The following is a 16,128-nucleotide window of genomic DNA, read 5'->3' as shown; positions in this document are numbered from 1 at the left end:
CTTTTGTTTTTTTTGGTAGTGTCTTTGACAGGTTATGTTATCATGGTATTGGTGGCCTCATAGAATAACTTTGGGAATGTTCCTTCTTCCTACATTTTTTGAAATAGATGAGAGGAAAGAGTTTTTAGTGAAGACATCCAGGCATTTTGTTCAAGTGGTGTTTTTAACATTATAGATTATATTTAACTTATACTGATTGCTCTTTTCAAGTTTTCAGTTTGCTCTTTATTCAGTGTTGACAGGCTGTACATTTCAAGAAATTTGTCCATTTATTTAAGGTCGTCCAGTTTTTGTCACATAACTGCTCAAAGTGCTTTTAAAATCTTTGTTTGCATTTCTGTGCTATCAGATATTATTTCTTCTGTTTCATTTCTTATTTTGCATGGTTCCACTCTGTATTTCTTGATAAGCCTGGCTAAATGATTATCAATTTGTTAATATTTTTAAGAAACAAAAGCTGTTGATTTTATGAATTTTAATTTATATGTTAATTTTTATTTTATTTATTCTCAACCTAATCATTAAAGATTTCTCATTCTACTCACTTTGGGTTTTGTTTGTTCATATGTCTAGTTATTTTTGGTGGCATGTTTGTCCTTTGTGTGAGGGTTTCCTTTTTCCTAGTAGAAGGCCAGAATTGTTCTAAACTTCCCTCTTAGATTTGCATTTGCTGCATCCCATACATTTTTTGAAGCTGTGTTTTCATTGTAATTTGTCTCCAGGTATGATTTTATTACTTCTTTGATTTAATCATTGACCTTATTTTATGTTATATTTTAAAGGATGTGGTTTAATCTCATGTTTGTGCTTTTCCTGTTCTTCTTTCTACAGTTGATGCATAGTTTCATAATATTGTGTATTGAAAAATACATGCTGTAATATATATTTGCTTAAAATTCCTAAGGCTCATTTCATGACATAATATGTGGTTAATTCCTAAGATAACATCCTGTGCACACTTGAGAAATTATGTGTTCCCCTTTTCTGATGCAGTGTACAATATCTCAGGTTCAAATGATATAATTTGCCAATAAGACCTCTGTTTCCTTACAGATACTCTTTCTGGATGATATGTCTATCAGAATAGTGAGGTGTTAAACTCATCTACTATTATTATTTTATAATGAATTAATTCCTTCATGTCTACTAATATATCTTTTTATACTTAGGATCTACATTGTTGGGTTCATATATAATTCAATGAGTGTAAAGCTCTATTTTTATATTGATCTCTTCTTCTGTATATAATCTCATATTTATATTTCATTGTGGCCCTTATTTTAAAATGTATTTTCTATGAGTTGAGCATTGCAATCTGCACTTTCTTGTCATTTCCATGGAATATCTTTTCCATCTTTTTACTGGTTGCTTTTATTTTCCACCATAAAGTGAGACTTTTTGTGGGGGAATGCAAGATGGTGGAGCCAAAGGATCCTCATAGCTAACCCTTTCCCACAAATGCACCAAGACTCATCCAGAGACCCACTCGGCTAACCAGAGAACCTGCAAGACTCTGATACAGCATTGTCCTCTTCAAAAGATAAAGATGCAAAAAATATGGTAGGAGAAAATGAAGAAAGAAAGAAGAAAAGGCAAAACAGATTGGGACAAGTCCCACAGTGAGGGAGCAGCAAAGAAGGGCTGGCGCTCATTCACTGGGTCTCCCCTCTCCAACTGATAGGTCGGTATGATGGAGGGGGAGCCTCCAAGGATTAGACCTCTACAGACTATAAGTTGACTGACAGTACTAAGTTAAACAGGCACAGAGAATCCTTGTGACACCCACCCCAATATGAATCTAGGCAGCTGGTGGCAGGGCCATGCTGCCCAAGCTGGGTGGAAAATGGGGATGGCTGTTCTGGGGCACCCTGGGTGAATGGACGGGACTGTGTGCCATTCCTGTGGGTGCACAGGGCAGGACATCTTGGGCCCTCCATTTAGCAACAGGGCTGACGTTCCCTGGGAGGGGAAGGGTACATTCCCCATCTCTGAAAATCCATAAAAGTTTCTAGGACAAGAGAGCTTGGGCTCAGACACAGCCACCATGCTCTCTGGTGTTTTGTACCCAGGCAGCAGCGAGAGCAAAACCTGCATTCACTCCTAAGGACTTAGACTCAAGTGCCAGATGGGTACTTGTCTACAGCCTGAGGCAGATAAGATCATTCCGTCCTATTTCCTCAGAGAACTTGCTCCACCAGGACAAACAAGGAGATGGGTTTTGGCCCAGATCAGTGACAGGGCATAGTGCAGTATAGAGACCGGCACCCTCAGGGTGCTATTGGCCCCCCACCTTTTGGGATGGAACACAGCCCCTGACCATGTGGCTGGGAGATGGTGTGATGCCCAATCCTGCCTTGTCATTCTGAAACATCTGACTGAGGCATTAGTCAGGTCAGTGACAAGCCAGTACTTAATAAAGAGAGCTTCACTGGAACAAGTGTTGGGAGAAGGAGTGATCTGCTTGCCGACAGGCCCTGGGAGCAGCACAGATAAGGGCTCCAATGGAGGGCCTGTGGAAAAAGCAAGCTGAGCTTCCAAAACAGGATGAATTCAGAAAGACTTCACTTTAAAATTACACAGTCTCCAGGAGGACACTGACCACCCCCTAGGTTTAATCTGATTTTTCCTTTTCCATTTTCTATTACTCTCTTAATTTTTACTTCTTAAGCAAATATTTATACCCCCATTTAAATCCCATTTCAATTTTTAAAAATATTTTTATTATTATTATTTTTCTAAATTCTGCTTCAACTTGCTCTTCTATTATGTATTATAGAATGTCTTCAAACATTTATTTCCCCTTCTTTAAAATTCTTTGTCTCCCTCACTCTTTTTTCTCTTTTTTAGTTGTATTAATAATTAGGCATTAGGTACATAAACTCATTTAGTACCACAGTAGGTAACTGATACTCCATAAATCACAGTCCCAGAGAGGTAGGAACAAGATGAAAAAGCAGAGAAACCATTCCCAATAAAAAGAACAGGAGAAATCCCCTGAAAGAACGATCAGAAAAATAGATATCGATAGCCTTCTAGATCAAGATTTCAAAAGAGGATTGATCAAATTACTGAAGGAAATAAAAGATAGTGTTTAGAGATATAAAATGTGATAAAAATGAAATGGAAGCTATAAAGAAGATCCGAGTAGAATAGGTAAAACCGTTGAATGAGATGAGAAATGATCTAAAGGTGTCACAAACCTGGCTACGTAACGCAGAGGAATGAATTAGTGACCTAGAAGACAGGACAATAGAAAGCACCCAATCAGAAGAGTTACAAGAGAAACAATGAGAGACAAAAGAAAAAAGCATAAGAGACATATGAGATAACAGAAAGCATTCCAAATTTTGCAGGATAGAATTCCCAGAAGGGGAGGAATGATCAAAGGCGATTGCAAAGGTTTTTGTAGAAATCATGACTGAGAACTTCCCAAACTTAAAGAAGGAATCAGATATCCAAGTACAGGAAGCTCAGAGTGTCCCAAACAGGAAGAATCCAAATAAACCCACACCTAGACATAATTAAGACGACCAGAGTCAAGGATAAAGAAATGATCCTAAAGGCAGCAAGAGATTAGCAAAGAGTGAGTTACAAGGGAATTACAATAGGCTCACAGCTGATTTCACAACACAAATACTAAAGGCCAGAAGGGAGTGGAAAGATATATTCAAAGTCCTGAATGAAAAAATGATATAAACTAGGATACTTTAACCAGCTAGGCTATCCTGTATGGTAGAAGGGTACATAAAGAATTTCACAGACAAAAAAATCTACAAGAGTCTAGCAACACTAGACCCATGCTAAAAGTAATATTGAAAGATCTACTCTAAAAAGTAAAGCAGCAGGATGCTACAAATATGTGAAATTCATAGCTGGAAAGGTGAAAACTCATGAACTACAATTAAAATAAACACAAAATTTTAAACAACACATACAAATCATTGAGAGTGAGAAAGGTAGGCAGGAAAATAGAGAAAAAATATTTTTGGTCTTTCCTTTTAAAATATTTTGTTCTCAGTAGGATGGTATTGAGATCATATTATTATCAGTTTAATAAAATCAGTTATAGTAATGGTCTAATAGACTTATATAAAAGGGTAAAAACAAGGCAAAAATTTATTCCTGGAGTCACTGAAACTAAATAAATTTCATGATAATAAAAAGGAAAATGACCAAACCAAAATAGGAAGATGAAACGAACAAAGTGGAAATACAAAATCAGCAGCAAAGATAAGGTCAAAATGGCAATAAACACAAACATATCATCGATTATTTTAAAAGTTAATGGACTAAATGCTCCTGTCAAATCATTGAGTGATAGGCTGGATAATAAAACAAGAATCTTCAATATGCTGAATACAAGAGACCCACTTCTTAGAGAAGGAAACACATAGATTGAGAGTGACAGGATGGAAATGGTTATTCCATACAAATGGAAAAGCCAGAAAAGCAGGTGTTGCAGTACTGACTTCAGAGAAAACAGTCTTTAAAGCAAAGGCCATAAAGAATGATAAAGAAGGACATTTTATAATGATGAAGGAGTGATACAAGATGAGGATAGCACACTCATTAATACATATGCACCAAATAGAGGACTACCAAAGTACATAAAATAATTACTAACAGATATAAGGGGGATAGTGATGGGGAACTAATAATTGTTGGAGATTTCAACACTGCATTTAAATCACTGGACTTATCATCAATACAGAAAATAAATTAGGCAATAGAGAATTTAAATAATACAATAGAAATATTACACTTGGTGGATATATTCACAGCATTGCACCCCCCACAAAATAGTATATATATTCCTTTCAAGTGCACATGGGACATTTTCCAGGATTCATGATATACTTGGTACAAAAGAAACCTCAGCAATTTTAAGAAGACAGAAATTACCTCAAGCATATTTACTGACCACAATGCCATGAAGCTAGAAATCAACAACAGAGAAACAAAGGAGAACAAAAGGAAAACATGGAGATTAAACAAAATGTTATAAAAAAACAAATGGGTCAAAGAAGAAATCAAACCTGAAATGAAAAAGTACTTTGAGACAAAAGAATATTAAAGAAAAACCACACTAACCTTATGGGACACAGCAAAAGCAGTATTGAGAAGGGAGTTAATAGTGATACAGGCCTTCCTTAAATAAGAAGAAAAATCACAAATAAACAATTTAACCCATCAGGAGAATGAACTAGAAAAAGAAGGACAAAAAACCCCAAAAGGCGTCAGAAGGAAGGAAATCATAAATATTGGGGAGGAAATGGGTAAAATAGAGTTTAAAAAGACCATAGGAAAAATTCAACCAATCCAAAGGCTGGTTTTTCAAAAAAGCAAGTAAAATCGACAAACCTCTGGCCAAACTCAAAAAGAAGAATACAGAGACAGCACAAATTAGCAAAATAACGTAGGAGAATTGAGAAATTACAACTAATAAAATAGAAATACAGAATATCATATGAGAATATTATGAAATTTATGTGGAAACAAACTGGATAACCTAGAGTAGATGGACAAGTTTCTGGAAACATACTGTCCACCAAGACTGAATTAAGAAGAAACTGACCCCTTGAACAAACAGAGCATGAGAAATGAAATCAAAATAGCAATATAAAACCTCCCTACAAATAACAGTCTAGGACCGGACGGCTTCACTGTGGATTTCTACCAAACATGCAGAGAAGAACTCATACCAGTCCTTCTCAAACTCTTCCAGAAGATTGAAAAGGGAGGAATACTCCCAAAGTCATTCTTTGGATCCACAATCACCCTGATACCACAACCAGGAAAAGACACTACCAAATAAGAGAATTAGAAGCCAATATCACTGATGAACACAGATGCCAAAATTCTCACCTAAATATTAGCAAATATAATCCAACAACACAGAAAAAAGATTATACATCATGACCAAGTGGGGATCATGCCAGGGACAAAGGGGTAGTTCAACATATGCAAATCAATCAATGTAATGCAGCACATCAACAAGAGAAAGGAACAAAACCCCATGATCATCTCAAAAGATGCAGGAAAAGCATTTGATAAAATTCAACACACACTTACAATAGATAGTCTCACCAAAGTGGGAATAGAGGCAACATATCTCAGCATCATGAATGCTATAGATTACAAACCTACAGCCAGCATAGTACTCAATGGTGAGAAAGTTAAAATCTTCCCAATAAAATCTGGGACAAGACAAGGATGCACACTATCACCACTCCTACTCAACATAGACTTGGAAGTCCTAGCCACAGCAATCAAACAAGAGAAAGAAGTAAAAGGAATGCAAATTGGAAAGGAAGAGGTAAAAATCTCATGATATGCAGATAATGTTACTATATATAGAAAACCCTACAAGATCCAGACAAACACTCCCACAGCTGATCAAAGAATTCATCAATGCAGCTGGTTACAAGATTAAGGTTCAAAAATCAGTGGCATTTTTTACACTAAAGATTCAGATAATACTATAGAGCTTAAGTCAACATGACAGCACTGTATTGGTAGGAAAAGATACATATATTCCAATGGAACAGAATAGAGAGCCCAGAAATGAACCCACAAACTTTTGGTCAATTAATCTTCAACAAAGGAGGCAAGGAAATACAATGGAATAGAGACAGGCCCTTCAGGATCTGGTGTTGGGAAAACTGGACAGCATCATGTAAATCAAAGAAGCTAGAGCACTCCCAATGAAGCTAGAACACCATACACAAAAATAAACTCAGAATTGATCAAAGACTTATACATAAGAGAAGATACAATAAACCTCCTAGAGGAAAACATAGGCAAAACAATATCTGACATATGTCTCGTAAATTTTCTCGTAGAAAAAATAAAAGCAAGAATAAACAAATGAGACCTAATGAAACTTAAAGCTTCTGCACAGTAAAGAAACCAGAACTAAAACAAAAAGACAACCTACGGAATGGGAAAAAATTTGAATAACAAACCGACGAAGGCTTGATCTCCAGAGTATATAAGCAGCTCATCCAACTGAATAAGAAAAAATAAGCTACACAATGCAAAAATGGGCAGAAGACCTAAACAAGCAATTCTCCAAGGAAGACATACAAATGATCAAAAGGCACATCAGAAAGTACTCAATATCACTGATTATCAGAGAAATGCAAATCAAAACTGCAATGAGGTATCAACTCACACCAGACAGAAAGGCCATCATCCAAAAATCCACAAATGACAAATGCTGGAGAGGCTGTGGAGAAAAGGGAACCGTCCTTCACTGCTGGGGGCAATGCAGTTTGGTGCAGCCACTGTGGAAAACAGGATGGAGATTCCTCAAAAGTCTTGGAATAGACGTACCATATGACCGAGGAATCCCGCTCCTGACCATAAATCATGAAGGAACCCTACTTTAGGATGACACCTGCACCCCAATTTTCATAGCCAGCACTATTTACAATAGCCAAGACATGGAAACAGCCTAAATGGCCATCGAAAGTTAACTGGATAAAGAAGAGTTCATATATTTTTACAATGGAGTACTGGTCAGCCATATAAACCAACAACATAATGCCATTTTCAGCAACATGGATGCTCCTGGAGAAAATCAGTCTAAGTGAAGTAAGCCAGAAAGAGAAAGAAAATTACCATATGAGATTGCTCATATATTGAATCCAAAACAAAACAAAACAAAACAAGAAAACTCAAATACAAAACAGAAATAGACACACAGACATATAATAAAAAGTTTTGGTGGCCAAGGTGGCGGGGGGTGGGAATAGATAGACTGGGAGTTCTATGTTGTAGAATAGATAAACAGGATTGAATTATATAGCACAGGGAAATATATAAAAGATCTTACGGCCACCCACAGAGGAAAAAAATGGGACAATAAATTTATATATGTTCATTGCAACTGGAAAATTGTGCTGTACGCTGGAATTGGAGACAACTTTGTAAAATGACTGTAAATCAATAAAAAAACTTAGAAACAGAAAAAAACATGATCCTAAATATTACAGGTGTAAATATAAAATAGAGAGAAAAATAAAACTATGCAAAAGAGCAGTAAAATCAAAGATTTTTTATTATTTTTAAGATAAGCAAAATCAAAAAACCTCTAGCCAGGTGCATCATGAAGAAAAGAGAGATGCTCCAAAGAAATAAAGGAATAAATAAAAGAAAAGAAATAACAACTATTCCCACAGGTATACACAAAAGGGATAATTTGTCAACACTTACATGCCAATAAACTGGACAACTTAGAAGAAATAGACAAGTGTCTAGAAAGAGACAGAGATAAGGAGAAACAAGTAATTTGAACAAACTGTTTACTAGAAGAAAGATAGAATCTGCATTTTAAAAAATCGTTAAATAGAAGTGCAGATTTAAGAAACTCCCATGGAGAACTGTACAAAAATACAAAGCAGAACTTATACTCTTCAAACTATTAAAAAATACTGAAGATGTGGGAAACTACAAAATTCTATGTAACTTTCATCACCCTGATTGCAAAGTCAGCAAACAAAGTAGAGGCAAAGGGAACTTCAAGCCAGTAAATTTGATAGATTTAGAAGCAAAAATTCTACAAAATATTATTAGCAAACTATATTCAGCAATACCTAAAATGAATCATACACCATGGTCAACTTGGATTCATTGAAGGGTCACAAGAGATTTTCAAATACACAAATCAATCTGTTTGATACATCACATTAACAAAAGGAAAAGAGAAAATGACGTGGTCATCCCAATAAATCCATAAAAAGTATTTCACAAAATTCAACATTTGTTCATTAAAACAGTAATAACAGCAACAACAACAAAAACAGCAACAACAGAAACCTCTTACATGAGTAGAATTCAGGAAATATATCTCAACATAACTAAAGTCATTAATTACAATCCCACAGACAACATAATATACCAGAATGAAAAACTGAAAGCCAAATTGAGGAATAAGACAAGGTTGCCCAATCTCACCAATTCTATTAAACACAGTATGGGAAGTCCTAGCAACAGCAGTCAGACAAGAAAAAAATGTATTCAAGTTGGAATGAATGAAGTAAAACTGTTATTATTTTAGATGACATGATAATATATATAGAGATCCCTAAAGATTCTCCAAACCAAAACAACTAAATCTAATAAAGAGATTTAGCAAAGTTGCATGATTCATGATTAATATACAAAAACTGTCACATTTCTTTACACTAACAATGAAATATTCCAATTTTAAAAAATCCATATGAAATCAGATCATAAAATGAAAACTCTATGGAAAATCCAAGATAATAAAATCTATAGGGCACTGATAAAAAATTTGAAGATGATGCAAAGAAATGGAAAGAAATCTCAAAGTCTTAGATTAGAGGAATTAATAATGTTAACATATACACACTACAGTATGTCTACAGATATAATGTGGTTCAGATCGAACTACATGATATTTTCCACAGAAGTAAAAACAGTCCTATGATTTGTATGGAACTGCAAAAGAAACAGAACTGCCAAGGAAAGAATGAGGAAAAAGAACAAATTTGGAGGCATAACCCATAACCCTCCCAGATCTCAGACTATATTACAAAAATACAGTAATCAAAACAGCACAATACTGGATAACAAACAAACATCTATATCAATGGAACAGAACACAGAGGCAGAAATATAACATCACACCTATGGTCAACTAAACTATGAGAAAGGAAACAAAAATAAACAATGCCTTAAAGACAGTCTTCAGCAAGTGATGTTGAGGAAGCTAGACAGCTACATGTAAATCAAAGAAATAAGAACACTCCATCACACTGTATAAAGATAAACTCAAAATGTTTTAAATATATGAATCTAATACATAACAGAATAAAACTCCTGGAAACTAACATAGGCAAAACAAGACAAAAATCGTAGCAAAATTTTCTCATGTCACAATCCCAAGCTGAAAACAATAAAGGCAAACTAAACAAATAGGTCCTAATTAAACTTAAAAGCTTCTACACAGCAAAATAAATAGAATGAAAGTTGAAGTTCCAAATGGCAGAAAACATTAGGAAAGAATGCAATCAAAAATTGGCTAATTTCTAAAATACTCAAATCGTTCATTCAACTCCATTTCAAAAATCTACAAACATCTCAGCCAGAAAATGAGCAGAAGACAATTCCCTAAAAAAGACACACAGATGACAAACAGGAACATAAAAATGTGCACACATTGCTAATCATTATACAAAGGCAAGACAAAAATAAAATAATGTTATACCTCACTCTAGTGAGAAGGGCTGTCATTCAAATATCTACAAATAATAAAGACTGGGGAGGTTGTGGAGAAAAGTGACTCTCCAATGCTGCTGGTGGGAATGAAAATTTGTGCAACCACTTTGGAAACAGTATGGAAGTTCCTTTAAATAATAAAAATAGACCTATCCTATGACCCAGCAATCCCACTCCTGGACATATAAAATATAAACCTGAAAACAAAGAATCCTAGGGTAAAACATAAGAAGTACACTTGACTTAATTTGATTCTTTATATGTCTCCTCTGGCAAGGGAAGCAGAAGCAAAACTAACAAAATATGATTAGATCACTCTAAACAGATTTACACTGAAGAAGAAATGATCAATGAAATGAAAAGTCAACCAACACAATGGGAGAATATATTTTCAAGTGATATTTTCCAATCAAGTGTTAATATCCAAAATATATGGCAAACTCTTACCCCAAACAAAAACGAACAGACCAAAGAATCCAAATAAAAGAAAATGTCCATAAGGAACTGAATAGATAGATCTGAATCAATTATCTGTAGAAAACATACAGTTGGCTAAATGACACATGAAAATATGTTCAGAGTTATAAATTATTAGGAAAGTCATAAACCAAAAATGAGACAAGACCTCACAATTGTCAGAAAGCTCTCAACAAAAAGAAAATATATATATGTTGGTGAGATTGTGGAGAAAAAGGAACACCGTGCACACTGTTGATAGGAATGCAAAATATTGATTCCATTGCATATATACATCAAATTTTCATCATCCATTTTTCTGTCAAGGGATGTCGAGTTTGTAGGCCCCTGTCTGAATGCTCTAGGGAATAAGCCCATGGGCTGAACTGATAAATAAGCTGTGAGGAATTCACATATCCAGGCTGGATGAGAAATGGCCTACTCAATGTATCCAGTATGGATGACTGGATAGCCAATGCTGGGTAAGATCCTCAGAGGAGGACAACCTAAGTCAGGCAAAGCCGGCTGGATAAGAGGTGGCCTACTTAATGAAGTTCCATGATGAACTTTAAAACAATCCTTGATCATTTAACATCCTGCACTTACTGCAGGAGCATGGGGACATAAATAGCTTAAGATTATTATCATTGTTATAACTTAGATGATATGTGAGTCATTGTGCAAGTCCTATATAAACCCTTCTTCTAAGAATCAATAAACAGAGAACTGCTTCGCTTCTCTCCACACAGTGTTTGTGTGTAAATGATATCGTGCCAGTGACAGGATTAATTTAATTTGTTGGGAGTATCATAAAAGGATGTTGCATTGTATACAATACACTTTCTGCACCTTTTGAGACGATTGTGAGTTTTATTTCTCATTCTATTAGTGTGGCATGTCACCTTTATTGATTTGAATATTTTGAAGTATTGTTAAACCAAGGGATAATTCCCTTTACTTATGTATGTGTATGATACATTAAATGTGTTGTTGAATTCATTTTGCTTGTTTTTTGTTGAGAATTTTGGCACATATGTTCATCAGGGATAATATTGTATATATTACATCTAATGTCCTTTCTAGCATTTTAGTGCAAATAAAGCTCACATCATAAAACATGTTTGGAATCTTTCACACCCTTCAAATTCTGGGATGATTTGGGGAAGAATTGGTGATATTTGATTTCAAATATATGACAGAATTCACCAGTAAATTAGTCTTGTAAATTTTTTCTGGTTTGGGAAGTTGGGATTATTGATTTACTCAAACACTCTTTTGCTCTATTTTACTTTCTAATTTCTTCTTGATTCAGGATTGGAAGACATGTTTCTGGGAATTTGTCTTTTGTTCTAAGTCATTCAAATCGTTGACTAGTGGTAATTTCTTTTGATGCTTTGCATCTCTACAACATCAGTGGTAATATCTTCTCTTTAATTTCTAATTTTATTTGAGTCTTTATTTTCTTAGCCAACTTAAATTTGTCCAGTTTATGTTGAAAAGAAACAGACTTAGATATTTTCTTTTTTATCTTTTCAATTGTTTCTGTTGTTATTTGTCTTACTCCCATTCATTCAATTTTCTTCTTTATTCTTTCTGTTGTTTCCTAGATTCTTGAGATGTAAAGTTAAGTATTGTGTATCTTTGTATATCATTTATTATTATATATTTTTATTTATTTATTATTTATTTATTTATTTATTTACATATTTTTTCATTTATTTATCATTGAATTACTGCCATTTACAATGTGTCAATCTGTGGTGTATAACACAGTGTCCCGTACATGCATATAATTGAGTGCCTATTAAACATTACCTCACGATATTTAAATTATTGCCCTGTGTCTTACAGGAGAAATTTTGAAAAAAATCTATTTTTATATATAGTGGATAACATTTTTAAATCTACAGCTCCCAAATATATCCTCTCGCAGCCCCTTTTCACAGTAATCATAAAATTGTTTAGTAGATCTGCAAGTGTGTTTCAGTTTTGTAGATGAAATCTTAGTGTTCTCAGGCAAATATTTTCTAAGGTTCCACATATGTCATGTCTTGTATTATTTTTCTTTCTCTTTCTGTCTAACTTCAATTAGGATGACACTTTTTGGGAACATCCATTTTGCTGGAAAAGTCATTGTTTTATCATTTTTCATTGCAGAATATTTTTCCATTGTATAAATATGACATAATTTCTGAATACTGTCATCTGTTTTTGGGAATTATGTTGCTTCCATGTCGTGGCTGTTGTTTATAGCACTGTGAAGAACATTGCGGCGCAGGTATCTTTTTGAATTAGGGTTCCCTTTGATATATACCCAGAAGTGGAATTGCTGGATCGTATCTTAAGTCTATTTTCAGTCTTTTGAGGAATCCCCATCCTGGTTTCCACAATGACTGCACCAAACTACATTCCTTCCAAAAGTGTAGGAGGGTTCACTTTCTCCACAGCTACCCCAGCATTTAAAGTTTGTGGACTTTTGAATGATGGCCATTGTGACTATTGTGAGGTGATACTTCATTATAGTTTTGAATAACCCTTCTCTGATTATGATAGTGAGCAATATTCTTTTTCATATTTGTATGTGGCATTTGTGTGTCTCTATTGGAGAATGGCTTGTTTAGGTCTTCTGCCCATTTTCAGATTGGGTTTCTTGTTTTTATTTTTTATTACTATTAGGATGTATGAAGTCTTTATATTTTAGAAATTAAGACTTTGTCAGTTGCATCACTTCTAAATATTTTCTTTAATCCTGTTGTTTGTCATTTTGCATTTTTTATGGTTCCCTTTGCTGTGCAAAAGCTTATAAGTTTAATTAGGTCCCATTTATTAATTTTGCTCTTACATCAATTACATAGGTAGGTTCTTCTAGGAGATCATTGCTGAGATTTATCTCAGAGTGTATTGCCTATGTTTTCTTCTAGGAGTTTAACTGTGTCTTGCCTTTCATTTAAGTCTTCAAGCCATTTTGAGTTTATTCTTGTGTATGGAGTGGTGGAGTGTTCTAACTCCATTGCTCTGCATGCTGCTATCCAGTTTTCCCAATGCCAGTTGGTGAAGGGATCGTCATTCTTTGTCATTTTCCTTTCTACTCTGTCAAAGATTAATTGAACATAGGCCTGTAGATTTCTTCCTAGGCCCTCTATTCTGTTCCATTGGTCCATATGCCTATTTCTATATCAATGTCATGTCATTTTGATTATTATAACTCTGCAATACTCTATGGAGACCTGGTGGTTAATTCTTCCAGCCTCTTTCTTTTTCTTTAATATTGCTTTGGAAATTATGGATCTTTTATGACTCTATGTAAATCTTAGCATCATTTGTTTCAGTCCTTAAAAGAAATGTTTTGCATAATTTGATAGGAAATCACATTAAGTCTGTGGACTGCCTTGGGCATTGTGACCATTTTAACCATAATGTTTATTCCATTACAAGACCATTGGGTATCTTTTCAATACTTCAAATGTTTTTTGATTTCTTCAATCAATCTTTTCTAGTTCTCCATGTATAATTCATTCACCTCTCTGGTCATATTTATTCTTAAGCATTTTATTATTTTCAGTGCAGTTATTAAAGCGGTTGTTTCTACACTTTGTTTTCCTGTTGATTCAATGGTAGTGTAAAGAAATCAAATTGGTATTTGACCTTACTCTGGGTACATTGCCCTGTTCCTTTTTTAGCCTTAGTAAATTTTTGTGAAGCTTTTATATTTTTCTATATATAGTGTCATGTGTGCATATTGTGAAAATTTACCTCTTCTTTTCCAGTCTGAACATTTAATTTCTTTTTCTTGCCTGATCGTTGTGGCTAGGAATTCCAAGACTATATTGAATTGAAATTGTGAGAATGGGAAACTTTGTCTTGTCTCAGGATTTTGTGGGAAGGTTTCAGTTTTTCACAATTGAGTATTTTGCTGGCTATGTATTTGTCATAATTAGCTTTTATTATGTTGAGATATGGTCCCTCTATTCCCACTGTGATAAGAACTTTTATTGCAAATAGGTGTTAAATTTTATCAAATGCTTTCTCTGCATCTACTGAGATGCTCATGTGGTTTTTTGTCCTCTCTGTTGTTGATATGGTGTATCACAATTGATTAATTGATTTACGTATGATAAACCATCATTTTTTTCCTGGGATGAACCTAAGTTGACTACGGTGTATAATCTTTTTTTACATGCTGTTGGATTCAGTATGTAATAATTTCTTAAGGACATTTAAATTTATGTTTATCAATGATATTTGCCTATAGATTTCTCTTGGGGCAGTGTCTTTGTCTGGTTTTGGTATCAGATTGAAGTTGGCCTTACAGTGTGAGTTTGGGAATACTCTCTCTATATCAATCTTTTGGAAGAGTTTGAGGAGAACTGATATGTATTATTCTTTGTATGCTTGTTCCAATTCCGAAGTGAAGCTATTTGGGTCTGAATTTGTTTGCAGAGATTTTTTATTTCATTGATAATTTTTTTCGATTTCTGGTGATCGGACTGTTCAAATGGTTAATTTCTTCTTGATGCAATATAGGTGGGCTGAATATTTCCAAAAACTTCTCCATTATTTCCTGGTTATCCAGTTTGTTTCCATACATTTGCTCATGGTATTCACTTATGATATTATGCAAATTTGTTGTACACGTTTTAGTTTCTCCATTTTCATTTATTATGTTAATTGTGTTCTCTCTCTTTTTTTGTTGGTGGGTCTGTCCAGAGTTTTGTCAATTTTGTTTGCTATTTCAAAAAATAGTTTGATTGATTTTTTCTATTTTCTAATCTGTAATTCAATTTTTCTTCCTTGATCTTATTTCCCACTTTGTGCTGACCTTTGGCTTTTTTTAATCTTCTTTTCATGATTAGTTTACATAGAACGTAAGATTATTTATTTGTAATTGCTGTTCTACATTGAAGAGGGCCGTGTCACTTTCAACTTCCCTCTTAAGCCAGCTTTAACTGTTTTCCATAGACTTTGTGTAGTGTTTTGTCATAATTGTCAAGATATTTTTTAATTACTTCTTTTCCTTCATCACCTCCCAGCCTTGGAATAGAATCACATTTTTTAATGTACATGTTTTCATATTTTCTCACAATTTTTCAGTGATAGAATTCTAGTTTCATGGTATTATACTCAGAAAAGTTGCCTAAAATAATTTTTATCTTCTTAAATTTGTTGACGCTTTTTCTTTGCCTGAGTCAATCCTAGAAAATGTACCATCTGCACTGGAAAAGAATGTATATACTGTTTTGGGAAGTAGTACTTCTACATTCATAACCTGGGTTGGGATGGTTTGGTTTGAGGCACAGGATGCACAACAGCTCTGTGGTTGTCTTCATGCATCCGGGCCACAAGGATGAGAGGACAAGGAAGAGTGGTCAAAGTCCACAGCATGAGAAGATGAAGCATTCCTCTCAGCATTATATCCCAAAAGCAGAT

The sequence above is a fragment of the Vicugna pacos genome, unplaced genomic scaffold (assembly GCF_048564905.1).
Source record: "Vicugna pacos unplaced genomic scaffold, VicPac4 scaffold_19, whole genome shotgun sequence".
Lineage (NCBI taxonomy): Eukaryota > Metazoa > Chordata > Mammalia > Artiodactyla > Camelidae > Vicugna > Vicugna pacos.
Note: the sequence above shows the minus strand (reverse complement) of the source record.